Source organism: Ochotona princeps, chromosome 3, assembly GCF_030435755.1.
Source record: "Ochotona princeps isolate mOchPri1 chromosome 3, mOchPri1.hap1, whole genome shotgun sequence".
Lineage (NCBI taxonomy): Eukaryota > Metazoa > Chordata > Mammalia > Lagomorpha > Ochotonidae > Ochotona > Ochotona princeps.
The window spans coordinates 71,481,744-71,500,125 of NC_080834.1; the positions used below are offsets into that span (position 1 = coordinate 71,481,744).

The 18,382-nt window shown below is 38.0% G+C and overlaps 1 long non-coding RNA gene across 3 annotated transcripts in view; it reads right to left on the minus strand.

Annotated features, from left to right (window-relative positions):
- The window catches only part of LOC131479823 (uncharacterized), a 53,098-nt gene that overhangs the window by 29,339 nt on the left and 5,377 nt on the right, over positions 1 to 18,382 (minus strand). For 2 of the 3 annotated variants that reach the window (XR_009245115.1, XR_009245114.1), the window contains exon 3: positions 14,072 to 14,182. This is a non-coding gene — a long non-coding RNA (uncharacterized LOC131479823). Of the gene's footprint in view, positions 1 to 4,660; positions 4,795 to 14,071; positions 14,183 to 18,382 lie in introns of those variants that run through there. The other variant, XR_009245116.1, reaches the window with a different exon arrangement.

Below are 18,382 nucleotides of genomic sequence, written 5' to 3' on the forward strand. Positions count from 1 at the left end.
CCAATTTCATGATTATTAGTACAGACAAAAGTACAAACAATCAAAAGTACAGACAATCTTCATAGGAATCATTCTCTGTAATCTGGAGTCTCAGCATCATTATAAGTAGATGCAAGGCATTTCCAAGGATCAAAAACAAGGCAATTTTGCAGCAGAATATTAGTATCTAGAAACAAAGCAAAGACCCTAAAAAGAATGCTCAGATCTCTTTCAGTTCATCAGTAGAATTGAGAAGATGAAGTACTCCCCACAGAATGTTTAGCATTTGTGATAGATCAGCCTCCATAATGAGGGACTGAATTACAGTCCCTCTCTGGTATTCTCATCCTTACATTGTGCCCTCTCACAATGATGAAAACTGATCTGGATCTTGAAGTGACAGTCTGTAACTTCTGAGGCTATGTTAAAAAAAGAAATCGCTGTTGTTCCTCGTGCTCCCTGAGATTGCTTGGTCTGTGACAGGCCAGCAGCCACATCATGAGGATCCACACGCAGCTCAGACAAGGTACCAATATAAGGAGGGACTGAGACCCCCTACCAACAAACAACACCAACTGGCAGCAATGTGACTGAACCATCTTGGAACTGACTCTTTTCCTGTTGCAATCCCAGCCAACATCTGGATGAAACTTCAAGACTGAATCTGACAGAGAATTGCTCAACTGGGCCACCCTCAAACAATGACACCAAAAAGCAGAAAGATTACAAATGTTTGTTTTAAGTTACACTGTTAGGGATAGATAACCAATATCATTCTATGTTGATTATTTTCCCCACAGAGTAATGAAATAGCCAATTGTAAATACCATATTTGTTTTCTCACTACTTTCTCAATACTTGGTGGTATTTCCACATATTGCTGTGTTGAGAATCTAGGTTCAGTGAATTTGTAACAAAGAGCTCAAGAACAGCAAGGTACTTAAACATAAAATCATTTTCTGTTTCCATTTCATTTTTTCTGCCTTATGAGTCTACACTAGTTATTTTGAGCAGTGTCATTGTAGACACCAGCATTTCTGTTACACAGTTGCACCCCTTAAGTTGTAAATTAGATTTCTCAAAACCTCTTAATTTTCTCAAAATTAGGGTTCTTTTAAAAATAGGTTCCAGAAACCCCTTGCATATAATTTTTTATCTCATTATCTCAAATTAAAAAGTACATAGGGGAGAGTCTTTGCCCTCAACTACTCCAAATTCCACTCTCGTCAGGGCTACCAAAAGGGCCCCCGCCAAAACTTATGAAATTTTAACTGATGAATCTACCTCATACACATAATTTTGATAATAGTTCTCCATTCACCAACAACTGAGTGACTGTATTCATACAGCAGGCATTGTTAGATGCTAGAGAGCCTGGTAATCTTAAAGTTCTTTGAGTTTATTTTCTCCCCTTTCTTGCAAATTGAAACTTTCAAATGGCAGATCCAGAAAAAGCCATAAAATTGTCATTTATAATTTTTAAATTAACTATACAGTTTCTTTGCAATAAGTGTGTGCAACCTGCTACTGCAATCTTGATGCCAATAGCTGGCCTGTATTGTTATTGAAACTTTATTGCAAAACTGGCAATTAGATAGAAGGGGGTTATGACAAAAATGAAACCACAGTTTTGCAACCATTGAAAATATCAATGAGGTAATCATTACAAGGAACAACTGAAAATTGTGAAAGTAAAGTAAGTGGGGCATAAATATCAAATTAGATTTTAAAAGATTATTTTTCTGTCACATTTCCAGAACTGATTGATCTGTTATCTGTCTTTTAAACAGCAACAAGCTTTTTTTCTCTCCTTACTGTTATCATACCTAGGTATCCCATAAAATTTGTATTGGCAGGGTTATTATGCTTTAAACTCTATCAGGGATTTGAGTTGAATTTAAACATTTCCTGTCCCCTGTCTGTCTTGAAATCAGTGAGGAAGCACTGATGAGTTAAACCTAAAGTCTTAATCTGTTGCATGTAGCACCTATCTGATAAAGGGGAAAAAAATAGGTGATCTGTTGTTCCAAATAAGAAGTATTCATTTTTTTGTTCTAGTCATCTCAAAAAGATATTTTTGTTGATGTTATATAAACTACCCAAGCTTAACATTCAAATGAGTATTGTCAGGACCATGAAATTGCTGGTCAGACAGTATGACAGTAGTAATATTCAAAGTAATTAGCAAATTGAATGGGTAGTGGCATCAACCAATAAGAATTGACCTTGATCATAGTCCTGAAGCAGGGTTAGTGACCCCTTACTATGCCACGGCTTAACCTCACATTGGGGCTCTGGAAGCTGAGCAGTTAATTAAACTACATTCAGGGCAATGTAGGGCAGGGGCAACTAATAATAGCTATAGAGTAATTTCAGTATTTTAGTGATTGATATGACCGTGTTACATACAACTGATGTCAGCAAAGCTTGATGAAAAGAAAAAAAATTTAATTTTTTCCAAAGACAATGTCTATTTAAACCATTCATGGACCTCCTTTTTTTGCAGTTGTGTTCAGAACCACATTACAAGCCACATGAGAAAGTCTTATTAGTATCACCATACCTCATATTTTTCCCAAAAATGGTATTTTACAACTTGTTCACACACATTATCCACCACATTTGGCTCTGAGTGGATTCTAGCTGTTTCCAAAAATTGACTCAAATTCCAAAAACAAAGATATTTAATGATTTTTATAGCATTTGTGCAGCTTCCAAAATAACCCCCAGTGAGTAAAAATTAACTGTACTGTATTCCTGCTGTATAGCCTATAGAGAGTTATTTCATTTGCTTTTAAACTACTTGACTCTACAGTGTTGCATGACTTAGGATTCTAAACTTCAGATACAGCAAAAAAAAAAAAAAAAAAAGGAAAAAACAACATTTGAGGGTGACGTTTTCTTTTGTAGGACAATCTTACTCTTAATTACAACTTCTGGCTCTAATAGACTCACACAAAATTACATATTGAAGAAAAAACAGAACAAAATTTCCAAAATTTAAAAGCAAAAGGAACCCAAATATTATTGAGTGTCCACTGCATGCCAGGCATCACGTTACAACAAGCTTTTGTACACACGTAACAAATTATAAAAGGCTATCTTTAGCCAGTCAATGTACCACGTTCCTACATGTCTTGCTTTTAGCCAATTGCTAACTGAATGCTACTGCTGTTACTGCATTTTTAACATGTTTAGCCACCCACTATGAAACAGATGCATGCTCAGTTACTGTACATTAAATGATTCATCCCAGATCACATTCCTATAGACAGTTAAATTTCCATTTATAATGAAATGGAGACTTAAAGTTGTTAAAAAGATTGTTTACAGTGATGACGCAGAGCCAGGATATTGTCCCAGGCACCCTGATTCCAGAATCACGTCGGTTTCACTGAAAAGCATTTAAGAAATTGATCAGAGCCCAAGCTACTATGTAAAAGGGCCATGGACCACGTATCTGAAAAGTACCAGCAATCTGTTTCCCGCTATTACAGAGGCTAAAGTAAAGGAACAGGACACAATGTTTGGGGCAGGTGTTACTGGAGTCTTTCTTGAATTCATACTTTCATCTAAGCATTGTCTCTTCTGAAGACAAAAGACAGTGCCCTCTGAGATACCTACCATAAGATCCTTCATGAGATCACCAGCCTTGTTTTTGAATTTCAAAGGTTTCATCTTCAAATATAATGTCACCTAGACTAGTGTTTCAAACACATGAATATATAGGAACTCAACCCCTCAGCCCATGTAGCTTGATGTTAGGAGCCACAGACTTATGGGCCTTAGACTCGGCCTCCCTGACAGCCTGTTGCACTGCAAAGCCTGCCTTGGGCAAGCAGGGCCACAGCAAGCAGGATATTAGGCCAGAACATCCTGTGTAAAGCAAGTGGAATAGAACCTCCACCCTTGTTCCTGTTCAGATGATTAGTTCCTCCCCTATTTCAATGAAGATAATTAGTTCTAGGAAACCCCTCCCCTTCCCCTCCTCTCTAGAGAAGAAGGTATATATATGAGGAGTAAAATAAAGAGCATGAGGCACTCTTATCCACCAAGTACGTGTGTCCGTGTGTTTCTTGGGCCAGAAGCCGGGGGCTAGCAGCCTGGCATTCCCAGTCCACCCTCAGGGTTTTAGCATCGTGTCCTGCAGGTCGGGACAGCTTGATAATTCTTTTTAAAATATAGCCCGTAATATAATTGCTTCTATAATTGTGCTAGCTTTTTTAAAAAAAAAAAGATTTATTTTATTGTATTTTTTTGTTGGAAAGGCAGATGTACAGAGAGGAGGAAAGACAGAGAGGAAGATCTCCCATGCAATGTTTCACTCTCCAAGCAGCCGCAATGGCCAGAGCTGCTCCGATTCTAAGCCAGGAGCCCAGAGCCTCCTCTGGGTTTCCCACGTGGGAGCAGGGTCCCAAGTTTTTGAGCTGTCCTAGACTGCTCTGCCAGGGCACAAGCAGGGAGCTGGGTAGGAAGTTGGGCTGCTGGGATTAGAATTGGCGCCCACATGGGATCCTGGTGCATGCAAGGCAAGCACTTGAGCCTCTAGGTTACTGTGACAAGACCAGCTAGATACTTTTTTAAAACAAAATATGATTACACATGGATGTGGTTTGCATACTATAATATAGTTGTATTTAGGTAAACAGAGAATAATTTACACATTCTGCAATGGAAGCAACTGTCATTCCTAAACATCAATATTTTCAAAGACATCTGTCCAAGAATGGCAGAAAATTCCACATTGAATTCTCATTCTGGGAAAGCAATGGCTACCTTGACTTTATGCATGTAGTCCAAGTCATTACTTTTATACTGAAAATAAATACTTTTAGTTATCTAATTTTAAAATTTGCTTTTCAGAATTTGTCCAACATATACACAGAGAAAATCAGGGCAAATCTACATATTATACAGCTTAAAACATTGAAGATATTCTCTAGTGATTACTACCCAGCTAATTAAGCAACTGCTGAGTGTCTTTCACAATGGTCCTCTGCAAAATGGTCAGCTACACTGTCTCCTAACTTTTGCAGTTTCATCTTCTTTTTAAATTTTTATTTTGATTTTCAAATTTATTTATTGAGAGACAGAAAACTCATATCTATAGGTCAAATCCCAAATGCAACAACTGGGGCAGGGTGTGAACTCAGTCTGGTTCTGTTTCATGAATGGGAGACAGAGATCCAACTACCTGAGCCTTTGCCTGCTGCCACCCAAGGTATACATTTTCAGGAAGTTTGAATCAAGGATGGGGCTGAGACTCAAACCTGGACACTGTAATGCTGAGTGTAGGCATCCCATGCAGTCTCTTAGGACTTGGGCCAAATGTTCTCGCTTATTCTCTTATTTTTCTTCAGTTTATACCTATGTAAGCATCCTTAAATATTATATTTTAAAATATTTAAATATTTCCCCTTTTGTCTTCTAGGCAAACTTCATCCTTTTGTAGATTTCGTGTAACTTAATTTTTTTTTAAAGATTTATTTTTATTTTATTACAGTCAGATATACAGAGAGGAGGAGAGACAGAGAGGAAGATCTTCCATCCGATGATTCACTCCCCAGGTGAGCCGCAACGGCCGGCGCGCACCGATCCAAAGCCAGGAACCAGGAACCTCTTCCGGGTCTCCCACGCGGGTGCAGTGTCCCAATGCATTGGGCCATCCTCGACTGCTTTCCCAGGCCACAAGCAGGGAGCTGGATGGGAAGTGGAGCTGCCAGGATTAGAACCGGCGCCCATATGGGATCCTGGGGCGTTCAAGGCAAGGACTTTTAGCCACTAGGCCACGCCGCCGGGCCCGTGTGACTTAATTTTTAAAACAAAGCTGGAACATTCATTTACATTGATATAAAATACTAGCATTATTTTCTAGCTACATAGTATTTCATTGGATACTCTAACTCATTTATTCCATCTTTGGCTGGTGGATAATTAAATAATTTCAAGTTTTATTCTTGTTAAAGAAATACTTCTATGTAAATAAAGAAATGCTATTGTGATAATACTTAAATAACACCTCCTGATCCACAATTGAAAAACAAATTTTGGGCCTGCCACAATGATCTAGTGGCTAAATCCTTGCCTTGCATGCTCCAAGATCCCATACGGGCACTGGTTTGTGTCCTGGCTGCCCCACTTCCCACCCAGCTTACTGTTTGTGGCATGGGAAAGCAGTAAAGGGTGGCCCAAACCCTTGAGACCCTGTGTCCCATGGAACACCTGGAAGAACCTCCTGGCTCCTGGCTTTGTATTGGTTCAGCTGCAGCCTTTGCGGCCACTTGGGAAATGAACTACCAGATGAAAGATCTTTATCACTCCTCTCCTTTCAGTAAATCTCACTTTCCAATAAAAATAAATAAACCTTTAAAGTAAAACTCTAAGGGACATGCTTAGGAGTTGAACTACTGTGATATAATGTATCAGTAACAATTGTTCATTATTATTCTCCTACTGTGTAAAAACAGAAGACTGAAACTGACATTTAATCCTTGACTTCCTTAAGTCATCTGTGATCATCTGACTAAGTTCTTGCTAATGGGATCTAATAAAAAAGGAATTAAGACAGCTTCAGAGCAGGCCTTAAGAATTTGGTCTTGTGCTGGGTATATGAAGTGATGCCTGAGTCACTGCTTAGGAAATTCAGATGCCATATCAGAGCATATGGCTGTGTCTTGCTTAAGTACCAACCAAACCACTATGATTCAACTTCCTGAAAACTTACACCTTCACACATAGCAGGTGATTGTTCAAGTTTCTGGGTCCCTGACACACATGGAGGAGACTGAGACTGGGTAACAAACTCCTTGTTTTGGTCTGGCACAGTCTTGGGTGTTGCAGCCATTTAGTGAGTAACTCAATGGATGCAAGATATGTCACTATCTCTCCATCTTCCCTCTCTCCAACCTCTCTATCTTTCAAATAAAAACTGAGAATACTTTTTATTTTTCTAAAAGAATTAGGTCAGTATTCACTATATGCTTTTTCCTTTCCACACTCCGGAATATATACCTTCAGCAATCCAGGTTACTGACCATCGAACAATTGCCAGTGATCATTACAGTGACCAAATAATGAGAGAGAAGCATCATTGTGAAAAATAGCATACCTGGAATGTGCTCACTCATTTGAGACTGTTATGAAAGCTTATATCACTGGGGCTTTGTTTTATACCATCTCAGCTTCTATCCCTTGTAACACATAAAAAATGAACATGCTTCATCTGATTACATTTTATCAAAATTTTCCAAAGTGCTTGCAAGAATTTTCACTCTCACCAGCTGAGTATGAGAGTTCTCATTACTGCAAGTGCTCGCTTTCATTTGGTATTGTTAGCCATTTTAGTTTGTATGCTTGTAGTTAATGTCAAATGCTGTTTCATTGACTGATAGGTTCTGATTGCTAATTTTTTTCTTATAGTTTTTCTCCCAGCATACATCTTCTTCTGTGAGCACACATGTCAGTCTTTTGCCTGTTTCTTTTCTTGATTATGTTTTTCAAAATGATTTGTAAGAATTCTTTATAGCGCAGATGACCAGGCTAGTCTTTTGTCTACCATATTATAACCACACATCATCATCTCTTCATAGTTATCTTTGATCTTAGTGATTTTTCTTTGGAGGGATGAAGTCAGGTATCTCAGACTTTTCCAAAATCACTTTCATTTCATTTCTGTTTTAACATTCTGAAAAAAATTTCTTCTCTTAATGGTGTGAATATATTTACCTAAGCTCACCTAAAAGCTTTAATTTTTATTGTGCACATTTGTTTGTTTGATTCACTAACTTAAATTCTCATATGTGTTTTGTTGAGCAGAAGAATATAAAAGTAAAGTCACAACTAGCAGATAGAAACTGCAAATCATTATAGATGTATTCATGAACACTTATAGTTTTTGAGAATGTAGAAAAAAATGGTGAAGTGCAGACTGAACAGATTATCTGCAGAAGCTACCTTGGGGAAATTTAATAGGAGTAAGTGCTGAGTGCTACAGTTAGAGATTCTCTTCATTACTCATAAACAGATACATGCTCTTAACTACTCATGGGTGTAGGGTATTTAGTGCTTCATGAAAAAAATGCATTGAGCTCCAATTTATGGTTGGCAAACTAGATATGCTCCCAACAAGCTTTCTAGGAAATCTAAAGCAATCTTAGCCTCCACTAAGGGTATACTGTCCAGGAAATCTTCTCTGTTGGTCGTGCTCATGAACAGATCATTAGGGTGTTACATCTTACCCTCAATCTACTCTTAAAGAGAGATGTCGGCAACTAGACATCATCTAAAGGACAGCAGTCAGTTTGATAACAGGGTTAGAGACTATAATAGATGAACAAAAGCTGAAGGACTTGGAAAAATCCTGGGTTAAAATGGAAAAGATGTAAATAGGCCATAAATGTGCTTAACAATCTTGAACATTGCCCTATTAAAGAGAAGGAACAGGTATACTTTATATTGCTAAAATTAAACACCAGACAGCAATAGTTAGAAGTTACAAGAAAGTTGTTAGACTAATTAAAGAGAACCTTGCATCAGCTGCTTCAAAAAGTTGTGATTGACTTAAGAAAAGTGACTTTCTTCCCCAATACTGTTGACAATGGAGTGTAATCTGTGACCCCATTCACCAGGAAGATTCCTGATAATATAGTATCTAGTATAGGCTACAAAATTTCCTGACATTTCTCACTTAACTAATATTCACAGTGACCCCAAGACACAAGAATATTAGTCATCCTTCTCCAAATAAGAGTCTGAAACTTAGTTTAAATAATTTGCCCATAACCACACAATTTGTAAAAGACAGAAAGCACATCTATCTTGTGACCAGAGGCTGAGTTCTCAACCACACTGCTTCTCATTTACCAGTGATGTAAAAACTCACTGCAACAGCAGAGAAACTGTCCTATATAGAGTTCTAAATTAGAGCAACCATAGGAAAAGAGAAAATGAAGTGAGATAATTAAAATTTGATGAGAGCATGAAGATATGGAAAGAACCTAAGTGAAAGACATTGATACAGGAAAAATATACTTCTGACATTATGCAAACATGGGACATTTTCTGAAGGTTAGTCGCACGCTAGAGAATGAGCAGAGAACTGCAAACACACAACCATTTAATATCAGTAGCAGGCATTTGGCACAGTAGTTAGATCACTACTTGAGGCACCCGATCCCATATCAGAGTCTCTGGTTTAACTCTGGATGACCTTTTTTTTATCTACTTCCCTAGAGATGCCCAGCCTTAGAGCAAGCAAATTACTTCTCTCTGCTGTCCACTTCGGAGACCTGGATGGAGTTCCAACCTCCTTGCTTCACGTTGGCTCAGCCCTGGATTTTATGGAGTTTTGTACATCAAAACAGCAGAAGGAGACTTTTTCTCCTCTTCCTCCTTCTTCCTCATGTCTTTCTGACTTTAAAATGCAATAAACACTGACTTTTTCAAATACAAAAATGTTCCTTACTGTAGCAGTGATAACCCCTTGAAAATTAATATTCTTGCAACTCAATAATACACTCCTTCACTTACCAGAGTAGAAGATGGAAACTGGATCCAAGTGGATAATTTTAAAGTACTAGTACATCACATTTGACATTTATTGAATGCCTACTCTTTGCCGGACACTTTTGTACAAACTAAGGATATAGTGGAGTGGCAAGGGGTGGTGGGGCTGGGAGACTATCACTTCTCAAGTACTGACTGCACTCTGGCAAAAAAAGTACACATATATACACAAAAGCTGAATATGTAAAATAAAAGGTATGTGAAGCACTTGTAAGAGCTAAGGAGGAAAATAAAGCAAGAAAGAAGAGAAATGTATATATAAGGAGAATATATAATGATTTTAGGAATTTAAGTATTAAAGAGGAAACAGTGTAGAGAGAGGATGTGTTCAGGTCCACATGGGTTAGGCTCAAGAGTATGAGTCACCAAAAACTGTGACAGGTCTCACGGCAGTGTGAAAAGAACAGTGGGCAAAACATTCCCTTCTCTCATCTTCATTTCCTCATCTTTAAAATGTGTATCCTAATATTAGCATCCTTGGTCATACAAAATTTCAAATGAGTCATTGAACTTGTATATGGTCTGAAAAATGTAATATCCTTGTACTGCAAAACATGTAAATTCCTGTATTACAGAAAAAAAGTACAGGTATTTAAATACTATCTTCATCTATAAATTCACATATGAATGTACATTCATGCAAATACATACATACATACATATATTCAAACATAAATATAAATATATATGCACTTGCATATTTATGTATATAAATATATAAAGGACAGAAGAAGAGAGGAAGTTTTTTTTTAATCAGGAGTAAAGACGATAATGCATGTTGGGTTCAGACCATTTCATACCCCATATAACCCACCTAGTACAGATATACTGACGAAGAATAGTGTAGTGGGAACTCAGAGACAGGGTCCTTTGAGTCTCCCAGAAGCCTCTAACAGACAAGGGAAACACATGCCTTCTCCATTTGCATCCCCCATGGATTCCTAAAGACTCTGCAGAGCTCTTTGAATCACCTACGAATTGCTGGTTTCCTTCTTTCATCTAAGAGACTGAACAAAATGGAGCTTGTCAACTGTGCTTATGGTAATAAATCTCCTTTCCAGCATTTCTCCTGACATTCTAATGCCTTCCTGAACATAATAAAAAGGTCATTTTCCACCTGAATTTATCTTCCCCAAGCTGCCTTCTACTTCTGCAAATCCAAGTTTCAACAAGTTTCATTTCATTCATTGTACAGTATTTTATTTGCTTTAACCAAGCTAAAAATCCCAACAGCCACTTGAAGTTCCTCTCTAATAGCTTGAATGGGGATTATATATTATTGGCTGGCTGTGTAATGTGGATACATTTTGAAAGCCAAACCGCTTCTTTTCCGTGAGTGACAGAGAATTAAATGCTCCCTTTCAGATATTGCCAGGATTTCTTATGATTTTATTTCCCAAATCAATTCAATAACTTTCTATGTATCAATTATGCCAAGATCAGCATTCTTACCTCAATATAAAACAAGCCTCCTGAAACTCGAAGACAGGAAACATTTCTCTGCGCAATCAACTCAGCTGTGTATTTGCGTTTTGATTTTCACAATCCCATCTTCGGCTTTCAAAGACGCAAGTCCAGTAGTAGTAGCTTTGCAGCAGCTATGCATTTTTGCTGCTGATAAATCCCTTCCAATAAAAACAGTTGTTTTTACTTTCAGTGGATTCAGGTGTTGATCTAAATGCAGTCATTGCTAGACCATGTTGTCAGAAATACTGTACCGGTTTTACGGAAAGTTAAACGAGGGAGGAGGGGCTCTAGGCATGGGCCAGAACAGAATTGGGGGACATTTTGGACTTCTTGCCAGTGATTAGGGCAGAACACAGGCACTTCCTTCTTTGATATTCATGTGTCTAGGTCAGCCCTCCAGTTCCACAACATGATGAGTCAAAGCCTTGTGATCCACACGTAAGTCTAACTGCGGCTTTTGGCCTAGAGGAACACAATCAACCCCGGAACGATTTGTAAGGGCCACATCTTGATCACGATTTCGGTTGTGTGAGGCGGGTGCCTGGCTTTCCTGCGGGCGGGTCGTTTCTCCCGCCTCCCCCACGATCCCCTTTGGCAGGGCTCCGCTAAATACTGACATTTTCAGATACAGCGCCACCAGCTGCCCGCATCAGGCTGGAACTGCGCCTGGAGATAGGCACCGAGCTAGGTCTCCGCAGGAGGCAGGGCAAGGCCTCCCTTTTGTTCCTGACAGCATTTTCTTGAATGGAATGGATGGGAGGTGCCCTTTAGATGCTGTCAACTCGCAAAATCAGGGACCCCTCCTCTCAGCGCCCAGTTCCGGATTCGGGGAAATCTGGTGACCACTGGGGAAGGAGAGGGAAGTCTCCCTCCCCATAGAAACCCTGCTTCCTAACCTGAGTGAGCGCCGGATCAAACCCAACATTTGCCTGGGACATGAAGGCACAGATAAACTGCTCTGGCCTAGAAGGGTGCAAGATTTTGGACAGAAAAAGGAAAGAAATACAAAAACAAAACAGAAACTTTGCCCATGGTTCTGGGGCTGCAGGAAGCACCTGTTGGAGCAAGGGGGTGAGGTGCGGAGTGGAGGTGGGGGAGAAGCAGAAAAGAAAAATAATCGTTTTTTTCATTTGTCTTCCAGATTTTTTTGTTTTGTTTTGTTTTCAGAATTTTTTCCCTCCTCTTAAATCAAAGGGGAAATTCGCTGCAGTCGTGGCATAGGAAACATCCATTAATTAATTAAAAACAAGATAGTATATTTTTCTTCCTCTTCTTTAAATGAATTCAGCAACATCTCCCTCTCTATCTTCCCTATTTATCCTTCTTCAATTTAATCTTCTACACCTTCCCACTACATGTCTAAGCTTAATTCTCCATTGGCCTTTCAGATCAACTGAAAACATCTGTCTCAGACATTATGTCCTATGTATAAGGTTTGCATCAACCTAAATACCTTCAGAATATACTTACTGCTTCATTAATTTGAGCTTCCATTCCCAGAGTTCCAGTACTTTCTACTTCAAGGGACTTAGTTAATAGGTGAGACACATTCCTCCTTCTCTCCTTCCCTCCCTCCCTCTGCCCCTCCCAGTGAAAAAGGAACACACATTTTCATTCCACTCCACTTGCATTCCAACCCCTTGCTGGGTAGCTGTTTTGCCTGCAGGCTCTCAGAGCACATCAAAGGATTTTTGCTTTGACTGCCCTTCCACTGGAAGCTGGTGTCTCTCCATAGACTTTGAATCCTGACATCTTCACTGCTCCTACATCCCCTGCTCCCATAACTGGATTCAATTCCCTAAAACAAAAACAGCCCAAATGGTCAGAGCTGTAAAGGGTTATCTGAGTTATACTCTACATCCCCAGCACAAATTCTTAACCATTCTTTCTCTTTACCCTCTTTTTCCTCGCCTATCCTTCCCCCATGGGCACTTTTGCTTCTAGCATCTCAAAATTTAACCCAACATTATTACTTCAAATATGAGAAAAGAGCTGGTATTAGTCATTTTGGCTTTGCTGTACCATCTCACAAAATATCACCACTCACCCATTCAACAAATAAGTATTGTACTGTAATAACCATTGTCATCAACAACACCATTTTTTTTTCTTTACAATAACTCACTAAGCACTTAAAAAGTGTCAAGCATGGGTTATGAGCATTATATACACTTTGTTATTTAATTACTGTTGGGATCCTATGAGATCAACAGTATGTAAGGTCCATTTCATAGGTGGGAAAGTGGTAGATTAAAGAGGCTGAGCACTCTCTAGTCTCATACTCCTAACATGTGCTGGTGCTGGCATTTGTAAACCAGACAGTCTGACTCCAGACATGTGGTACATCGCTTCTAAGCAGTCACTGTTTTAGTGGTGGAGTCAGACTTGTAAACAGATAAATATATCAAAGAGGTAAGGGCTAGAGCTGTAGAAATAGAGAGAGAACAGTGACTAACACTGCCTGGGGGAATCAGGAAAGGCTTAAGAGACAATTTGATAGATGAGGTGGGTCTTGAAAGGCGAGTAGGAGTATCCCAAGCAGACAAAGACATGGGAGTGAGGTATCTTTCAAACCAACAGTGCCATGAGTGTAGTGGCGCTGTTGAAGAAGGCTGCCAAGCACACATAGGAAACAGTAAGCGCAGCAGAGTTCATGAGAGTGTTGTGAAGCAAGACCAAAGTGGGAAAACAGAAAAGTAGGAACAAAAATTTCAAGAAGCTTAAAGATTTTGCTTGAATATGTAGCTTTCATCATTAAGGATGATAAAATGGCTCCAATGGAGATATTAAAGCAAGGGAATTGCATAACCATGTTTTTGAATGTGTGCTTGCATGTATGTGTGTCATTAAATGATCAGGGAAAAAGTGAAAAATGGAGAGAAGGGCCAAATGGTAGCAATAATAGTGGTAAAGTTGAAATACAGATTTGAGATTTGATAAGGGCCTGGGGCAGGAACAAAGCAATGCTAAGCTGCATTCAGCAGATGGAGAAGCTGATGTCAGTAACTTGGTGATGGTGGTAGTTAATTAGAGACAGAAACAGATTCAGAAACAGACTTACCTGATCCCAGAGTTCACAACAGTTTTTATATGCCATGTGCTGAGACTGAAGTGTCCACATCCTCACCCCTCCTCTATTTCTCTCTTCAGTAGTTATTGCAGCTTTTATTCCCTGTAAATGCATTTCAAGCATCAGTAGGCATATATTTCTGACTGTGGAATGGTCTATACCACCAGAATTGTCCTAAGTAGCATTTTTTGTGGATTAAACATTTGCCAAACATAGTGATATATATTATAAACGTGAATAAGAGATGAGGGTTTTATGGTGAAAGATACAGCAAATACAAAGGACAGCAGTATGCACCCATAAACATAGTGAATCAAAACTTTGTATGATCTAGGCATAAAGGGTCAAAAGCTATTGGAGAAATAGTTAATGTTTTTTAAGTTCTTTTCCTCTGCCAGCAATTCTCCACATGTATCATTTTACTTGAGAAAACTGACTTGGAGGAATGAAATACCTTGCTGTCACAAATACTAACCAGATGATCCAGAATATAGTGTATCTAATGCCAAACCCAGATTCTTAAACATTCTATGTGACTGCAACTATTCAAATTAATGAAAGATGAAGTCAGTACCAGGATAGCAATGGAGAGTAAATGCTAAACAACTAGCTTTTAAAAAAAGGGAGAACTAAAAGGAAAAGCTCTGATTTGTAGTGTCTGGCAACTTCCCCTGTCTGTAGGAAGTAAATAACCCACAATGGCAGAATGCAAGCTGCCAAAATGACATCAGTGGAAGCCCTGTGAGCAAGAGCTTTGCACAGACAGCCACAGAAAGTGTCCAGCATGCAACCATACCATGGAGGAAAAGAGGGTTGAGCAATATTTGAAGTATATTTTGAAGAAAGAGGCTAGCAGTTGAAGGCTTGAGTGGAGATTGAGTGAGTTATTTTCAAAGAACACAAACAGTTTGAGACAATGGTGATAAGATGAAGTAGACCGATTTTGGATTGGCTAGACAACTAATTCCTTAAGATCACCATTCCAGAGGACTGACTACTTGCCTGAAAAGGAAGGCCTCAATATTGACACATTCTGTTTGAAACTTTGGGTAGTCACTTCTATTAATGACTGCCACAACTGAAAAAGTACTTAAAAGACTCAAATCATGACTAGATGAATAGAAAATAATAGTTAATATGCATTTCTGGCTATTTTTCTACCTTTCTCTTTCCTTATGGCAAAGACAATAGCAGACTGATGAAACTGATACATTGCTGGAAAATGAGCCTTAGTGAAAGTATAGCAAATAAATTTGAAAAGAGTTATCAGCATACACCTTCAAACCTGTATATTCTATCAGACTGGGTGTACCTTAATTTGACTAAAGAGAAATTGAGTATATTTGCACACCAGAATATCTATTTTGTCACTTTATTTCACATATTTCTAAACATAAAACAATGCCAATGCTTCCCTTAGTCCTCTGATAAGATAATGCATTATATAGGGAAGTCCTGTTTAACAAACAGTTTTCACTTTCCCTCTAAACCAATCTAGACCTTTAAAAAGGGGAAATGATAGGAATTTAAACTAGGTTTCTAATACGCCAAACATTTCTATTTCTTTTACAATATAAACAAAATGTCCCATTATATATAATCTGGCTGGAAAACCATATTGGTCCTTAGAATTAATACGAAGTAACAGAGGAAAAAGACTTAGATATTTGCTTGTTGGGTTATGGTCCCCCATCCCTGTAATTCTGAGGTACTCTCAACATGGTGCCTATTGGCTCCCTGATTGCATGGATTCTTTTGTTCTCGTTAAAATATGCAAAAAGTGGCAGACCCAAGCAAAATTTTTCCTTGAGTGAGAGGGTCTCTTTTCTTCAGGATCCAGTATTGTGAACGTAAACTGAGATGTCCGAATACTCATCTTTCCTGTACAGAAACGGCAAAGTAGAGCAGAAGAAATTGAGAAAAAAAGTACAAGCAAAGCAAAAAGCAAAAGTCTGTAAAGCTAAGATATGGAATGATGGACAAAAAACTTCAGTAATCTTTTCTCAAATGCCTGGGTTCTGCTATATGAATATATACAAGCTTTTGAAATCTTCAGTCCTACCAATTAAGTCATCCTCTCTCTTTTTTCCTTTTGGTTGTGCTGGTTGTAGGTGGATTTTTCCTACTCTCAAGTTTAAATTACCTGAAAATGACAAAAGCCTTAATAAAAATCTCTACCTAATGACAGATTCTTGATATTTGACTGGCTGGAATTATACAAACATTATTGCTATAATGTAAAAATATGGATGGCAGACAGAATGGGAAAATTGTGAGATCAAATTTCTTTCCTGGCCTCCATTCTAAGATATGTTAATTTATTCTCTTTGTTTCTCTGATCTATGACTCATCTCTGGACATCTCTTTCACTGACACACAGACCACACTATACTCATTCTTCCATTCATAAATTATCATGGCTTTATTATTTAATTCCACAGGCTAAGTCTGTAGAACAAGCATAAACAAGATACTAAGTTGAGAGGAGAGGAAAGAAGGATCTGCTCATCATTTTCAAACTGGAAGAGCAAATTAATACTAGAATAAATTTTTTTCACTTTCAATTTCACATCAGAAATTCCTGTGGATGGGGAAGAGCCATACAAAGACAGAATAAGCTTTTGAGTTTTCCTTATTCCTTAAAGAGTAAAACCCCAGAAGCTGGAGATAGTAGTGGGGAAGAAATGAGGTAGAAAATGACTCAGCTGTTACTGTGGGGGAAAATACTTGAGTATCTAAGGGCCACCTTCTCAATAAGGCTAATTGGTATGATATCTAATTTTTTTTAACCTTTCCAAGCTGTGTTTTGACATTTATTTGCCTTTACAGGTTGAATTTTGTGTCCATTTAATCCTAGAATATATATCTGTGTCAGCTCTGAATAAATCTAAGGTAACACTCGGACCATACACGCTTTTGAAATATCTCTAAGTCTAGGAAAAGCCATTCAGAATTATAATCTTCTCAAATTCTTTTCTAAGTATGTTAACCAGTCTTGGCTGGAATATTTAGCTCTATGATTTAGATGCCATTCTCTATGATCAGATAAACCACTTTCCTTGAAAGACATAGTGACAAACTGGCATTAATTTAAAAACAGAACCAATGGCCAAAAGTATTTAATCTATCTCTCAGTTAGCTAGAAGACATTAGATTCTTGTGATTTTTTTGAAGGCAGATACATGTATTTGTAAATATTTGTGTGCACTGGCTTGCATAGTTATTTTAATATGTTTCGTATTTTCTAATGATGCTTTCTCCTTGAAGTTTAACCAGTAAGTGAATTTGTTGCCCTTGCAAAGAAAAGTAAGCACATTAAACACCTCCACATAATGTTAAAATGCTGGACATTAAATTAAGTTAAATATTTGTCCTAATGCACTCTTAGCTGAATAAGTTATGAATCATCTCTATGTGGAATGCAATGCTTAGAATTATAACTTTGCCAAAAACACCCTGTAAAGAACAGAGTATAAAGAACATTGAGGCTTAAAATCTTTAATACTGAGCTAACTCTGTAGACTTTGCAATATTGGCACTGCATCAATAATCATGCCTTGGTGAAATGTTATACAGAACATTATTCAGAATGTTTGCTTTGAAAAGAGTTTGTATATATGCATGTAATTGAAATTGATTAATGCTGTCTGATATGCAACAGATTTTTATTATCTCTAGAAATTGACTTAAAAGTTACAGGCTGTCTTCTTTATTTGCTCTACTTAAAAGTGCTACATTTGCACTTAAACAAGAAAGGTCCCCATAACAGAGTGAAATCTGGTTAAGTGTTCTGGCTCCTGGAACCTCCATTACTTCATCTGTCATATGAGTCACTTAGATTAACTCAGTCATTTTCTGTCTATAGGATGAGGTGACGCCTCTGGCTAGTTATCAAGTTGCAGCCCAAACAGACGCATCTAATGAGTTTATTAATTACTTTGCATCATAACATCTTATGCATTCAAATATTCATGAAGTCAAGGCTTCACTATTAATCATATAGTGTCATGCACCTACTCATTGTCTATTCTAGACAGAAACGTAATATAAAATTAAACAAACACAAAATTATGCCCATATTGAGCATTCTTTTTGCAAATAGAGACACATTATCAAAATCCATAATTTGAGCATACTTTATGCTGGAGGCAGGTAGATTATACACAGGAAAATGAAGCAGGAAAGAGAAATAAGAAATGTGGAGACTTGAGACTGACATCTGTATTAGCTAGCATTACTAAAGATATTAGCTTTTTGATAATGCTTAATTATTATAATTATATTATTACAATAATTATAATA